The sequence below is a fragment of the Arachis ipaensis genome, chromosome B06 (genome assembly GCF_000816755.2).
Source record: "Arachis ipaensis cultivar K30076 chromosome B06, Araip1.1, whole genome shotgun sequence".
In the NCBI taxonomy this organism is placed as follows: domain Eukaryota; kingdom Viridiplantae; phylum Streptophyta; class Magnoliopsida; order Fabales; family Fabaceae; genus Arachis; species Arachis ipaensis.
In genome coordinates, this window is record NC_029790.2 from 52,976,773 (window position 1) to 52,990,078 (window position 13,306).

A 13,306-nucleotide genomic window follows, 5' to 3' on the forward strand; every position below is an offset into this window, starting at 1 on the left:
TACTTTCACTAAATGTTAACACCCCTAACGCCCTGAGCTAAAGTCTCTGCCCACTTAGCACTTTCTCTCTGCAAGTAAAGCGAAGCCCAAATGAAGAAAAGAACTGCTTCAAACTCAAGATCCAAAGGCCCAAGACTTGAAGAGCAAACTAGAAGCTGAGAAGAGTAGTATATATAGGAGTAGCTTTGAATTATTAAAGGAGTTCTAGAGGCTGGAAAAAGAGAACTACTCTCTGTATTTTATCTTCTCTGCATTTTCTAGTTTTATGATGTATTCTCCATCTTTGTTTTCATTTTCAAGAGCTATGAACAACTAAACCCCTTTCATTGGGTTAGGGAGCTTTGTTGTAATTTGATGGATCAATACTAATTTTCATTATTCTTCTTCTATCTTTTCTCTTGATTTTACTTGAAAGCTTTCGATCTTCATCCCATTGAGTAGTTATCTTGGAAGAGAAGCTATTCAAACTTGGATCTCTTTTGAACCTTGAAAGAGGAATGAAGAGATCAAGCTAGAAATGCTTTCTCATGCTGGACCAAATTGGGTTTGGATGGGTATGTGACTATAACCCTCTCAATACTTGATTTGGGAAATGCATGCGGGAAAAACTTGTCTCTCAACAAATCTCCCTTTGGCAAGTGTACCGAATTTGTCGTCAAGTAAAAATTCACAATAGAGTGAGGTCGAATCCCACAGGGATTGATTGATCAAGCAAATTTAATTCTCACTAACGTTGGCTTAACTTCCCTTCTCCACGTTAGAGTGCACGTTAACTTAGTTAACGTGACTCTTAACGTGGGCAATGATGGCTTTGAGAGTGTTATTGGCAACCACGTTTCTCATTAACCTTGCAAGTTACCTCCCTTTCCTTGCTTCCTTTGGTCCTGAAATCAAGCAACAGATTGCATCAAAGTTCTAGTCCAAGTCATGGGTAATGCAGCATACAATTTGTCACTAAATTCATGCAAAATCCTCATGAAATAATGTAAAATGCACAATGTATGCTTGAATCAAGGTGTAGGTGAATATCTACCCAAAACTAGCTTATTTCCTAAAGAAATGTATGAAACTACCCTAAAAACAGTAAAGAAAAGGTCAGTGAAACTGGCCAAGATGCCCTGGCATCACACTTACAACCATTTGAATAAATTAAATTTGAAAGTAAGCCCAGAGATTAAGTTTGGTATGGCCACCACCATACGAAGATCACTTAAGCAAGCCCAATACCATTCAAGATTGAAAGCATTTAATAAATTGGTGGGGGGCATAAATGTTGGTTTTAATATGTTCGAAAGGGGTTAAAAGGGAAGGAATGTGAAAGGATTGGAATTATTTCACCCTTATGAACACATTAAAAACCCAATGATGAACCCAATTTATTAGATGCAATGGGATTAGGTTTGGTGTCCCAAGGGACACTCATCAGTTGCAATTTCATTGCCTCACACTATAAAGAATGTGAAGGATTCTTTTGTCATTAGTGATGGGGTTTTGGTTTTTATTTTCAGGAGAGAGAATGGGGCCCACATGATTGATAGCTTATAAAGCAAGAAGTCAAAGTGTACTTGCACTTTGGAACTCAACACATGCAGGAAGCCAAAAGGGATAAGGATTGGCGCCTCTTCCCACGCTAGGTGCCACTCCCCAAGTGGGAAAACATTGAATTGCTTTCACTTCCCACCCTCCAGACTACACTTTCTACCTCTATAAAAGCCCCTTACTTTCCCACCTCCCTTCACACTTTGAACCCAAACCTCATACACGAAAGAACCTCCACACTTTTCTCCCCCTCTTTTCTTTACTTTTCTTTCCCTTTTCTTGATTTTGACAATCAAGTCCTAAGTTTGGTGTTGGAGCAAAACTATATTTTGCTTACTCTCTTGCAACTTTCTTCAACTTTCTTTAACCCTTCAAACACCTTTCCTCAATCCAGTGGTACCACCAAGAGCCTCATCATCAAAGAAGAGAAAGACCAAGGAACCAACCTCAGGATCCTCAACCCACAATGAATATAAGTTCCTCTCATCATTCAACCAAAACCAATTTTATAGTTGGGTGAGTGAGAGGGAAATCATTCCAGAGGTCGGCTTCCAACTTGGGAGGAACGAGTACCCTGAGATCAACAGGAAAATCAACAACAGAGGATGGGCACTCTTGTGCAACCCACAAAGGAAGGTGGTGAAAAGCTTGGTTAGAGAATTCTATACTAATGCTGTGCCTCAGCCAGGGCAACCCTATGGCTATCTTAGCTATGTGAGGGGGAAGGCCATTGACTGTAGCCCCTCTAACATAGATAGGATTCTAATGGTGGAGCAAACAAACTCCACCCAGAGCTATGAAGCGAGGATCAAGTAGCAAGACCCAGGATTTGATGAAATCCTCAATGAGATTTGTGTGCTGAATGTGCAATGGATAAATGACAAGGATGGGAGACCCAACCAGCTGAGGGGAAGAGATTTGAGCCCCCAAGCTAGAGGGTGGCTAGATTTTGTGAGAATGTCTCTAAATCTTACTTCCAACACTTCTGAGGTGACATTGGAGAGGGCTGTGCTCATATACAGCATCATGAAAGGAGAGAATGTGAATGTTGGGGAGATGATTGCCAACAACATTAATAGGGTGCTAAAAAGCACCAAGGATAGCACAAGACTGGCATTCCCTAGCATCATTCAAAGGCTGTGTGATGAAGCAGGGGTTGAGAAGATTATTGATGAAGTGCTAGTAGAACAAGACAAGCTCATAACTGCCAAGAAGATGGCCAAAGTGGTGGCTGTCAACCCACTTGAGAGGAGAATGGAGCATAGAGCTCATGCTCATATCCCACAAGAGCAACCACAACAAGAAGAAGGGGCTGAAGAGCAACCACACTATCTAGCACTCCAACCACCACCATATCAACAATACAAACAATTTCTTGAAGGATTCAACTGGGAGCAATTGCAAGGAGATATACACCAAATGAGAGGAGACATACACCACCTGAGAGAGGATGTCAACCAACTCAAAGATCAACACAAACAATGGGACCAAGTGAATGAGAACAGTTCGACTTGGGAGAGTGACATAAAAATTGTTGTCGGTAAGAAATTTCACAAAATATTTACGTTGCAAGTATAGCCGCAACCAGCAAAAAATTCTCACATCAAACTAAATTTTGGTTTTGTCACATGTACAAACACCAAATAAGAATTAACCGGAGTATTTGGACTCCGGGTCGTCTCACAAGGAATTGCAATGAAGTGAATGATTATTGGTAATGAAGGAACAAAGGGGGGTATGAATGATAAAAGGGCAAAAAATTAAATGGGCAAGAAAAGTAAATCAAGTAAGCAATTAAAGAAAGAAAGTAATAAAGAGAGACATTCATGGCAAAGATTGAGAATATAGGCTTTCTATCCTAGTCATAGAATGATTAATTCATCTTATTCAGTCAACTCCGACAAATGGAAGAAGGTATCATGTTATCTTGACATAGGGAGAATATCAAACAAGACTAATCAATCATATCACAATGATAAACAAGAATTTATCTTATTACGTCATCCCCGATGATGGAGAAAGTTATCATGTTATCCTCATACTCGGAGAAAGTCTAATAAGACTAGCTAATCTCAATCCAAATGTCCTAATCACCCACTAATTGAATTAGTAAGAGATTAGAGTCAATGGAAATCATCCAAGCTAACAACTCTAGATCACCAATATATGTTGGGTTTTCATGACTCAAGATTGCCTAATTACTCTTTCCAAGCCAAGAATGCTCAAAATCTACTCTAACATCCAACCAAGCACTTTGTCAAACACTTGGAAGGCATAAAAGGAAAGCATAATAAATGACAAGAAATAGTAAAATCTACCAACTACAAATTGCAAAGAGACAAGATCAACAACTCAAATTCATAATAAAAGACATCAAACATCAATTACATTAATAGAAAATCCAAATCCAACAAGTGTTCATCAATGAACATAAAAGAGAGCATAAAGGGAAAAATAACACTACAAACCATGAAAATCAAAGTGTAGAAGCAAGAATTCATAAAGAAAACAAGATGAAATCATGAAATTGGACCTAGATCTAGAAGAATTAACCTAACCTAACCTAATTATAGAGAGAAGAGGGAGCTTCTCTCGCTAGAAACTAACCTACATGATGCTCATGCTACAAACAATTGCTCCCCCTTTTGCTTGGACTTCAATTCTGCATGAAATACACTCAGAAACAAGTTGGATTTGGGCCTGGGCAGCTCAGAAATCACCCCCAGCGTTTTGCCTTTAAGTGGGTCACGTGAGAGTATCGGCGCGTGCGCGCCATGTGCGCGTGCACGTCAATGGCAAATTCTTCATCTGCGCGGACGCGTTATGTACGCGTGCGCGTCTCTATGCGAATCCACTTTTGCGCGTGCGCGCCTTGTACGCGTGCGCGCCCATTAATGCATTCCCAATCTTTGTTTCTTCATGCATTCTCCCCTTTGCATGCTTTTCTCCTCTTTCCTTCCACCCAATACTTGCCTTATGAACCTGATATCCTCAACAAATACATCAAGGCATCGAATGGAATTTAAGTGAATCAAAATCACCAATTTAAGGGCCTAAAAAGCATGTTTTTACACTTAAGCACAATTCAAGGGAGAATTACAAAACCATGCTATTTCATTGAATAAATGTGAGAAAAGTTGATAAAATCTCCCAAAATAAGCACAAGATAAACCACAAAATTGGGGTTTATCAATTCTCCCCACACTTAAACTAAGCATGTCCTCATGCTAAAATCAAGAAAGAAGCAAAGGGTATCAACATTTATTCAATGCAAACTAACTACATGCAACCTATCTATATACAATCTATCTATATGAATGCAACTTCTTGGTCAAAATAAGTCAACTTCCAAGAATACATATATAAGTACAAGGGCTAAAGCCATAGCAGTCAAATCAAACCCACAATTGAATTGAATTATTGAAAGATTTTACAAACTTGCAAGAAAAGATGATCATGGGTGGAAACATGTAATTGAGCGATCGAACCCTCACCGGATGTGTATCCGCTTTAGTCGCTCAAGTGTATGGGGTTGATTCCTCAATTCTCCCCTAATCATGCTTTCCAAGATTTGTTTTTCATCTAACAATCAACAATTACTTCATGCATGCACACAAATATCATGAGGACTTCCCATAGGTTGTAATGGGGTTAGGGTCAAGGTAGGATGCATATGGTCGAGTGAGCTTGAAATTTGAATCTTTGATTAACTTAAACTTCCCACCTAACCTATGACAACCTATACAATTCTAAGCTAACCTAACTACCCATTCTTCACTTTTTCACACACTCATGCATTCCCTTTTGATCACTACACATATGCATTAATTTTTATTGAACCTTGACTTTGGGGTATTTTTGTCCCCTTTTTATTGCAATTCTTTTTCTTTCTTTTTCTATTTCTATTATTATTTTTTATTTTATTTTATTTATTTATTATTATTATTATTTGTTTTCATTAATTTTTTTTCTTTTGAAACTAAAATATATACAAGAACATCAATGCATATGGTTTACACATGATTAATACATGAGTATGTACCCAATTCCCAAGATTCTCAACACAAATACAAAAACACACTTTTATCTCTACCGAATGTTCCCAACTCTCGCAAAATTAAATGATAAACACTCTCACTAGCCTAAGCTAATCAAAGATCCAAATTAAGGGATATTTATTATTTTTCACTTAGGCTTGTAATGTGCTAAAATTAAGAACAAATGGGTTAAGCATAGGCTCAAGATTGACTAACAATGGAAGATAAAAGGTAGGATATTTGGGTAAGTGAGCTATTTGAACAATGGCCTCAATCATATAAATGCATGTATACACAAAGTAATGGACATAAAGAATCAAACAAATCAAAGATTACAATCATATGAAGAGAATAATGCACACAAGAATGAAAGTAAGTGGTTATGTATGATGTAACCATACAATTAGGCTCAAATCTCACATGCTTGTGTTCTTAGCTCAAAATATGATCCACAAAGTATATAATTCGAGCAAGTTCTAAAAAATTTTTTTTTTCAATCAATAGGGGTGCCCTATAGATAAAATCCTTGGAAAATATCATGATTTTGACTAAGCTTAATATATACATATGCAAAATGAGAAAGTGCAACTAAAAATCCTAAAATGAAATGCAAGAGTGTTAGGATTAGAAACTTGTTACCCAAAAACGCCGAATGGTCGGACGACCTCCCCACACTTAAAAGTTTGCACCGTCCTCGGTGCACTAAAAATGAGCAACAGGGTACGGCGACTTTCTGAGTTGCCACCTTCAGCTGGCGGGTCAACCGATGCTGCGTGTTCTTCTCCCACTTCCATTTTTGCTTATGGTGCATCAATCATGAAAAACAAAATAAACACCGTAAGATGAAAACATACAAAAGCAAGGAAGTGTGAATTGTTGGAATGAGGTAAGAACCACTAGAGTGGAGTGAGTGAATTAGTGTGACATTAATGAAAAAAAATAGTTGTGTGGGTTCTAAAATTGTGCCCAGTTTAGAACACACTCACACGCTAGTATAGAAGTGATATCAGAATTACACAAAAGAAAACTTGCACTTCACTCATTCTAGTGTGCTTGAGATACTTTAAAAGACTCGTAGGCTAAAACAACCCAACAAGTAGTGAAGAAGCATAAAAGCATTCAAGCAAAAATCAAGCAATTGTGAAATTGGATAATGCATGGACATTGATTGATGTGTAAGTAGACTTAGTGAACAAAATGGTATATGAAACTCACACAACAATCAATGACACATATTGAAGTTATTGCAATACCTAAGTGACATAGAGGTGAAACACGTGGATGCTATGGAACTTAGGAAAAAGAAGATAAAAGTGGAAATCAATCACATAGCAAGCATGGCCCACAAAGCTTTGCAAAGCTCAAAAAATATGTCATTAGGTAAGCTTTCGATTCAATTTCACAACTCTACAATCTCAATGCATGACATAAGTGATGTGAATAAGGGTAAACCATAAACAAGCATCACCTAAAAAAAGCAATGATAATATACAATTGCCTGACAATAGATGATGAATGCATGGTGGCCAAAACATGCAATTCAAAAGAGTTAAGAAGCTTAAAGGCAATGTAACATTCACTTGGTGTTCACAAACATTAAGCATTAAGAACCCAAAACCAAGCGAAAAAATATAACCTCAACAAAGAAATCCAACAATGACAATTAAAACAATGATGTTAAGCTAACATCCCATTAGTAATAAGCAGCAGTAAACAGTAAACAAGATTAGTAATCCAACACTTATAATGGAAAACAAAAGTTAAACGAAAATTAAACTAACTAAAAGAAATGGTGTTACATGAAATTTGGTAGTGTTGGATGATGTTTGAAGGGTGGAAAGAAAAGAAGAGAAGAGAGAAGAAGGAAAGAAATGGAAAGAGGAGAAGAAAAGAAGGTGACTGAAACAGGGCAATCCACGCGTGCGCCTCATGTACGCATAAGCGTGGATTGATGAAATGGAAGCGACGCGTACGCGCGGCTGATGCGTACGCATGTATGGCAAAGCAGAGAGTCGACGCGTACGCATAAGGTACGCGTGCGTGTGCCTTGGGCACAAAGTTGGCACACTTCAGGCACAACTCTCGGGTGAATGTACCGAGGGGTGGAAAAATTTAATTCACGCGTACGCGTACATGAAGCGTGCACGTGGATGGTCGAAATTGCTTGATTCACGCGTACGCGTAAAGCACACGTGCGCGTGGATGGTGCTCTGTTTTTCAAAATTTTTCTATGTTCTTGCACCAAACCAAGCATTCCAAACCTCTAAACAGCTACCAAAACATCATAAAACCTTATTTAACCTACTAGACTCCCAAATAAACTCAACTAACTAACAAAACATGAAATTAAACTTAAATTACCAATATTTACAAAAGAGAAAAATGAAAAGATGTTACCATGGTGGGGTGTTTCCCACCTAGCACTTTTGTTTATTGTCCTTAAGTTGGACTTGTGGGGAGCTCCTCATCAAGGTGGCTTGTGCTTGAATCCATCCTTGAACATCCACCGATGCTTGGAATTCCATTGTGCTTCATCATTCAAAGTTAATAACTCCAAGCTTTGATGGAGTTCTTCACAAACCACAGGCTCCCAAAGTTGATATTCTTTGTGCGATCTGGGATCCCACACTTTGTTTTCACACCCGTCCTTGAATTGATCATGGTAATTTCCTCCGGGTGGCAAGAGAGATGAAGTCTCATGGAAGCACCAAACTATCCTCCTAGACCCATTCAATTGAGTACTACACCAATTCATGCTCCTCAATTTTGAGCTTCCAACCATAGTGAGCCTAGACTTACAATGCCAACCACTAAACATCCTCCTCTTACGCTTAATTCCACAAAGCGCCCTAAGTTGGCCATCCGTCTCAAGAAAACCAAATTCAAGTGGGATAATAAAGCTAAGGGTTAGAAGTTTTATCCACTCAAATGAAGGATTAGATGACAACCTAGGTGGAGGAGTTCTCAATGATCTTGACAATGCGTGCTCTACTCCCATCCATCCTCTCCTAGAGGCTTCCACCACTTGGCAAGGTTCTTTAAGCTTTACTTCTTGCCAAACCTCCTCAAGTTCCCATTCTTCTTCACCAATGCCTTCAATCTCTTCCCCATCACTCAAATCATAAATAGGAGGTTTAGTGAAATCTACCTCATTATCAATTCCAAGTCCAATGAGGAAGGGTTCTTCAAACTCAAAGGGATCATATGTTGATGCGGAATCATCATAAATGGGAGGACCTATTGTTTGGGACACTTCTTCCAATTCTTCAATCACATTGTGCCTTGGAGGTTGTGCACTCTCCTCATCAACATCAACTTCAAACTCCATGTAAGAAGGCTCTTCAATTTGTGATTCCTCTATGTATTCAACATATCCTAAGGCTCCAACCACTACTTCCTCTTGTTCAATAATCTCTACCTCCTCCTCTTGTTGCATTTCTTGCTTTAACTCCTCTTCTTCACCTTGGAGCTTCAAGGTCACCCCCTCACTAAGCTCCTTGGTTGCTTCTCCACATTCAACAACGTGAGTGCCTTGATTGCATAGGCTTAGACGGGATGAGACTATGTTGCCAATGGCTTCTACCATGATAGCCATTTTTGCTCTTAACTCCTCAAACTTCATTTCATCCTCCTCGTGTCGCCTTAAGATATGAGATTCAAGATCTCTCAATTCTAGCATGAGGGCTTCATCGGGAGGTGATGGTAGAAGAGAGGGTTCGTTGTTTGAGGGAAGGTTGTTGTAATTGGAAGGTGGTTCATATTGGTGAAATTCTTGAGGTGGTGCATGTGGACTTTGTGGTCCATGGGAGTATTGGTATTGGAAAGGTGGTGGCTCTAGATGTGGTTTATATGGTAGTTGGTATGGTGGGTATGGGTTTAGGTCATATGGAGGTGAATGGTGGTGTGAGGCTTGTGAGTATGGTGGAGGGCTATATTGAGGAGTGGGATCATATGCATATGATGATTGTGGTTGATAACCACAATGAGGATCATCACACACATTAGATTAGTATGCATCAAGATTTGAATTGTACCCATAAGAAGCTGGAGGAGGTTGTTGCCAAGAAGGTTGTCCATAAGCTTGGGGCTCCTCCCACCTTTGATCTCCAAAGCCTTGATGCAAATCCCCATGAAAGCTTCCATTTCCTAGAACATAGTTTGAACCACACTCATAGCCAAAGTGATGAGAATTCATGGTGATAAGAGAAAACAAAAATAAATTCTAACAAGAAACAAAGAAAACCAAATCCTAAAACTAGCAAAAACTAACAAACAAACCAAAAATCAAGCTATTCACAATATATACAATAGCCAATAACATAGCACCATTGCAACTCCCCGGCAACGGCACCATTAATTTGACACAAAAATTATTGTCGGTAAGGAATTTCACAAAATATTTACGTTGCAAGTATAGCCCCAACCAACAAACAATTCTCACATCAAATTAAATTTTGGTTTTGTCACATGCACAAACCCCAAATAAGAATTAACCGGAGTATTTGGACTCTGGGTCGTCTCACAAGGAATTGCAATGAAGTGAATGATTATTGGTTATGAAGGAACAAAGGGGGTATGATTGATAAAAGGGTAAGAAATTAAATGGGCAAGAAAAGTAAATCAAGTAAGCAATTAAAGAAAGCAAGTAATAAAGAGAGGCATTCATGGCAAAGATTAAGAATATAGGCTTTCTATCCTAGTCATATAATGATTAATTCATCTTATTTAGTCAACTCCGACAAATGGAAGAATGTATCATGTTATCTTCACAAAGGGAGAACGTCAAACAAGAATAATCAATCATATCACAATGATAAACAAGAATTTATTTTATTACGTCATCCCCGATGATGGAGGAAGATATCATGTTATCCTCATACTCGGAGAAAGTCTAATAAGACAAGCTAATCTCAATCCAAAAGTTCTAATCACCTACTAATTGAATTAGCAAGAGATTAGAGTCAATGAAAATCATACTTGCTAACAACTCTAGATCACCAACATAAGTTGGGTTTTCATGACTCAAGATTGCCTAATTACTCTTTCCAAGCCAAGAATGCTCAAAATCTACTCTAACATCCAACTAAGCATTTTGTCAAACACTTGGAAGGCATAAAAGGAAAGCATAATAAATGACAAGAAATAGTAAAATCTACCAACTACAAATTGCAAAGAGACAAGATCAACAACTCAAATTCACAATAAAAGACATCAAACATCAATTACATTAATAGAAAATCCAAATCCAACAAGTGTTCATCAATGAAGATAAAAGAGAGCATGAAGGGAAAATTAACACTACAAACCATGAAAATCAAAGAGTAGAAGCAAGAACTCATAAGGAAAACAAGATGAAATCATGAAATTGGACCTAGATCTAGAAGAATTAACCTAACCTAACCTAATTCTAGAGAGAAGAGGGAGCTTCTCTCTCCAGAAACTAACCTACATGATGCTCATGCTACAAACAATTGCTCCCCTCTTTGCTAGGACTTTAATTCTGCATGAAATACACTCAGAAACAAGTTGGATTTGGGCCTAGGTAGCTCAGAAATTGCCCCCAACATTTTGCCTTTAAGTGGGTCACGTGAGAGTATCGGCGTGTGCGCGCCATGTGCGCGTGCACGTCGATTGGAAAATTCTTCATCCTCGCGGACGCGTTATGTACGCGTGCGCGTTTCTATGCGAATCCACTTTTGCGCGTGCGCGCCTTGTACACGTGCGCGCCCATTAATGCATTCCCAATCTTTGTTTCTTTATGCATTCTCCCCTTTGCATGCTTTTCTCCTCTTTCCTTCCACCCAATACTTGCCTTATGAACCTGAAATCACTCAACAAACACATCAAGGCATCGAATGGAATTTAAGTGAATCAAAATCACCAATTTAAGGGCCTAAAAAGTATGTTTTTACACTTAAGCACAATTCAAGGGAGAATTACAAAATCATGCTATTTCATTGAATAAATGTGAGAAAAGTTGATAAAATCCCCTAAAATAAGCACAAGATAAACCACAAAATTGGGGTTTATCAAAGAGATGCAAAGTGCACTCAACAAGATAGTAGAGCAAAATAAATGGCAGTAGAAGAACCTTGCTGAGTTCAGGAATCTTTATGATGCCAGAACTATTTCAAGGAGGCAATATGATATCAACACACAAGCGAAGCTGAATCACTTTTGTAATGTTGTGGCTGCCTTAAACCCCGGATACCCAACATTCATGCAAGGAATGGAGGAGTTGTGTGTGAGACAAGAGGAAATTCTGGCTAAGCACAAGGAAGATGAAAGAAATTACATGAGAAGGCTGGGATTTTGGAAGCCCAAAGACACAAAGGCACAAAAGGGATCTTCCAAAAAGGATGATGATGACTCCTCCCCCTCCAAAAAGAAAGACAAAGGAAAACGGCCATTGAACTGAAGCTGCTCAAGGTTGTTAAGTCCCATGGTTGACACTTTCAAATTTCTGAATTTCTGTTTGGTTTTCTTTATGTTTAAATTTCTGTCTAATAATAAGTGATAGTTTATGTTTAATGCTTAGTTTTCTTATGTCCTGAAGTCTTTTATGAGTCCTTTGAATTTCAAGAAAGAAAATGTAATGTTAGTTCAAGTTTCATCAACATTAATAAAAGAATAGTTTGTTTCGATAAAAGTCATTGTGAGTTGTTACAAAAACAAGAGTAAAAGAGACTAAGACCAAGAGAGACCATTCAAAAACTAAGAGACAATGAACTAAGTGTAGAACCTTGAATTAACTGGAAAGAAAATGAATCATGAAAAGCAACTAGGCTTAGAAGGTATGAGAAGTAGAGGTCAAGGGGTGTCCCTTGAATATCCATAGAACCAAGAAGTAGTAAGCAATAAAGATCCAAGGCTCTGAGCATCAACTACTAGGATGGAAAGAAACACTAAATAGCTAAAAAGAGTTGGAAATCCTAGTAGATGCTTGTGGTGAAGATGTGTCAAGAAAAGAGACCTGGGCAAGTAAATTCTTATGGGTGTTTCAACACCTAGTACCCTAAAGCCAACTGGTTTGGGAGTGCTAATTGAAAGCCTAACTAAAGGGTCATCTTGAGACAAAACACTTAGAGTCGTGGTCAATGAAAAAGAAAAATTGAAAAGGAAAGAACAACCAAAAGAGAATGGACCAACTATTACTACTTCAAGGTGACAATCAATAAAAAAGGGCCCCTGAAGATTATACTTGAAAGAACCCTCAAGGACCTAGAAGTTCTTTGTGAAATTGAAACAAAAATATTCATGCATGTGTTGAATACTTAGCCTTATCCATAGTAATGCTTGCACCCATTCAAGGTCAAGTCTCAATTCACCTAAGAATTACTCACATTGATTTGCTTGGGACAAGCAAAACTTAAGTTTGGTGTTGTGATGACTTGCATCATCTTTCCTTTTTTCTTGCTTAAAAAGGACCATAAAAGAGCATAATCTCATTTGATCATTGCAATTCATGAAATAATTGATGAATATTATGGTACATTGCTTTGAAATGGGTTTGTGCTGAATTTCAGGTGGAAAAGAGCAACAAAAAGGGAAGAAAACAATAAAACAAGCTGGGCGTGTTAAACTGGCGTGCCACTTGTAACAAACGCCATGAAAATGTATGGGCGTGGCACGCCAGTATTGATTTCCAGAGAGAACAAACAAAGCCTTTACATGGGTGTGGCACGTCAAGAGCTGGGCGTGGCACGCCAGTGTAAGTTTCCAGAGAGCAA